Source organism: Solea solea, chromosome 8, assembly GCF_958295425.1.
Source record: "Solea solea chromosome 8, fSolSol10.1, whole genome shotgun sequence".
NCBI classification, from domain to species: domain Eukaryota; kingdom Metazoa; phylum Chordata; class Actinopteri; order Pleuronectiformes; family Soleidae; genus Solea; species Solea solea.
In genome coordinates, this window is record NC_081141.1 from 585,282 (window position 1) to 589,034 (window position 3,753).

A 3,753-nucleotide genomic window follows, 5' to 3' on the forward strand; every position below is an offset into this window, starting at 1 on the left:
ATGAGATAGTTCAGTGTGCCAGCTTCTTATAGAGCATATAAAACAACACTGTCACACACACACAGCTGCTGCTATTTCTATATATTATTCATGTTTCAATGTTGCATTTTCTATCACATCCACATCTATCATAAATGTCTCCACTGTGACTAATGAAGGATTATTTTATCTCATCATTAACTCGTTAATCTGTCAATTATTTTCTCATTATCACTGAACTAAAACATCAGTGTCTTCATAAAGTCAAGTGTTTTGTGTAAAGTTCCTCTTTATATACGTTATATATATATATATATATATATATACATATGTATATATATATATGTTCACTACAGCTTCACTATCTTCCCTATTTAAATGAAGTTGACTTTGTTTTGGATTAGATTTTGTTTTTTTTAAAGTAAAGTAAAAAGACATCGACCCGCCCAGGTGCATTCTGGTCCGTCATCAGTCATCAACATTTAACAAAGCTAAACAAAGTCCTACAAAATACTGAGAATCAAAAATGTTATGAATAAACTATTTGAATCCCTGATAACTTTATCAAACTAAACTAATATCTAAATATCGGTCACCTGCGTGTGGATGCTGGAATTAACAGATTAAAAACAGCTGAAAACAGCTCATTATAACAACTTAGCTGTGTGTGTGTGTGTGTGTGTGTGTGTGTTACTTTTTACACGTGTTCAGCGTGAAGTTCATTAGCATATCATTGACGGCGACCGTAATTGTTTAATGAGTCGTTAATAACTCACACAGTAATTAGCATGGGTGGCATAATTATGTGTAGTGGGTGCTGCGTTCTGTTTGGATTCATTATCAGGCCACAGACAGCAGCACCGTCCCCCCCCCCCGAGAGGCAGCGGAGGGGCAGATACAAGCAACACAAACAAACAACAACAACAACAACGCACACACACACACAGACAAGTACAGATGCTGACCCTGAGTCCCACTATTAGACATAATGAGGTCATGAGCACAAAGACTGTGACCAAAGGACATTTTTAAAATCTCTTTTCATTTCTCTCACAAACAAGATTCAGAGAAAAGAGAAAAAAAAATGTAGAATTCATTTTAGAAGGTAAACAGATGTAGATGTTTCTATATTTGATGTCAAAGTAAAGTAAGGACACTGTTGCATGTAGACATATGTTTTTACACTGATTATTATTACATATATCCTCACTTCATTATTCTTGTGTTCTTCTTTATGATGTTTGTAACCTTGACTTGTTATAGTTTGATAAAATGTTCTTCCTTTATTTACCATATACTATTGTTCTTGTATGTTTATGTAATATTCACAAATAATAATGAAAAAGAGAAGGTAAATAAATCTACGTTGTTTCCCTGATAAATACATTTTTTTATTCAGGACTCATTCAACAGTTTCCGTTTGAGTTTTCACTCAAAGACAAAGATCAGTCTGATATTTATATGATATGATATGATATGATATGATATTATATTATATTATATTATATTAAATATATAGTATAGAATGTGCTGGAAAAGCATTACTTGGATTTGGCCTTGGAGATGTGTGTGATATGCATAGTTGTTATGTATTTGTACAAAATGCAAAAATGATAAAAACAGAGAGAATCACTGCAGCAAAGACGCTGGCCTTTGCTTTGTTTAACACATCCATATTTGTTCATTTGTGCGGCGACAGATTAGAGAAAACTGCCAGAAATAAAAGCGACGCATGAATAAAACATTCACGTGTAATTGTGAACAAAACATTAAAAGAGAAAAAAAAACCCTTAAAGATTTAATGGAAACAGTCTTATGAATTAAGGGCAGAGTGTGTGTGTGTGTGTGTGTGTGTGTGACGCCTGCAGCTCTGTGAACATGGAATTTATTGAGCGTCTGGCACAAAAACATTTCTTGTAAAATAAAAAAAGCGTGCGGTTTAGTGAAGGAAGGCTGTAAACAGAGGAACACAAACAGACAAAGACATTTGAAACATTCTATAAAAGCCACAGCACTTGAGCTCAGCCCGTCTCCTCCTCTCAAACACAATTATGTGACCATTGGCAAACACCATTTTTCCTCCTTGCCACCAGATGGTTCCATTGAGAGTAGATGTACGCTGTTTGTCTTCTACTCAGCGTCGGGGTCGTAATGGAGTCGCTAATGATTATAAAACACCTGCTCGCCAAAGAAAACAAACACAGACAGCGGCCGGCCCGCGACCTAAATACCTATGTGATCAGGTTGAAAAGGTGACGGGCTTGTGTTCCACTGGTACTTATCCACAGACACTAACCCTCAGCAGATGTCCCACCTATACATGCAAGAGGCTGCAGACACTCACACACACACACACACGCACACGCACACGTCCTCGCAGTCGGCCTCCGTAGCAGCTAATTGGCTGTTTGCTCAATGGAGAGAGAGAGAGAGAGAGGGAGAGAGAGAGAGAGAGAGAGAGAGAGAGGGAGAGAGAGAGAGAGAGAGAGAGAAAAGGGAGAGAGAGAGAGAGAGAGAGAGAGAAAAGGGCTTGTTTCCACAAAGGAAGTCATGTGTATGATGGTCTGTGGTCTGTTCACAGGCCGGCTCTAGGGTTTCATGTGGTTTTGGAGGTTCCCAGTGTCCCAAGGCTGGACGTGTTTGTACAGCGCTGTGACGAGCGGCGCGTGGGCAGCTGTCATGAAGGGGACACGACGTCCACGGAGAGCTCAGGGTCCAATTTCACCTCCTCACATTATTTCATATTTTCAGTTTGAATCAGTACGAGAAGATCACATCACATTTGGCTTTAACGAGAGAAAATATTACAGTTTTGTTGTTTTTGTAAAAGTTTTATTCAGCGTCTGTCAGGAAACACGTAACCCACAGTAATAAATGGTCAATTCTGTGTTTATGTCACACATTTGAAGTGTAGAAATAATGATTTAAAGTACAAATCTACTGTATGGTACAGGTGAAACACCTGAGCACACGTGTCTATTAATATTCACACGACACTGATATTGTTAAACTGACTGAAGGTGACCCCAGAGGTCACGCCGGTGACCCCTGAGGTCACTTTACGTCACCTGCAGCAGACAAACTCACTGACACATGATCTAAGTTATTATTTCAATTATTTCAATATTGTCTTTTTTCTTTTGCATGTGTTTGATTCTGACCAACAGTCACTATTTATTTAGTATTTTACACAAATGCATTATTTACACATTAAATATGAAGGTCATAATGCACAGACTGTATCGTCTCTTCTATCTTTATAACTTTAACATGTGGAAATGCATGTTCATTAAATGTGACCTTTTCTGTCTTATTTAAAGGATTATTTGAGCCTTTGACTTCTGAGAAATCCTTAATTCCAAGCAGAATAAGTTTTAGATAAACTATATTTGATCTTTTGTTTTTAAACTGGCTGATGTTTTGTTGTTAGACAATAACGTTCAATAATAGAATCATTTAATGGAACTAAATCCATATATACACATGTAGATAATATAATACACACATGCATTACATCTATGTATAATCATATATACATGTATGTCATACTGTGGTGAATTTCACTGTGAGATAATATAATACACACATGCATTAACTGTATATTCATATATGCATCATGTTGACTTGTATGATCTCACTGCATGTGCATGTGCAGCCTGATGATGTCACGTGGATGAGCCTCGTCTCATCAAAGCACAGGAATACAACAACGTGAGTTGTGACCGTGACAGGATGAATCTAAAAACATAAAAACATTAAAACCTAAAAAAATAA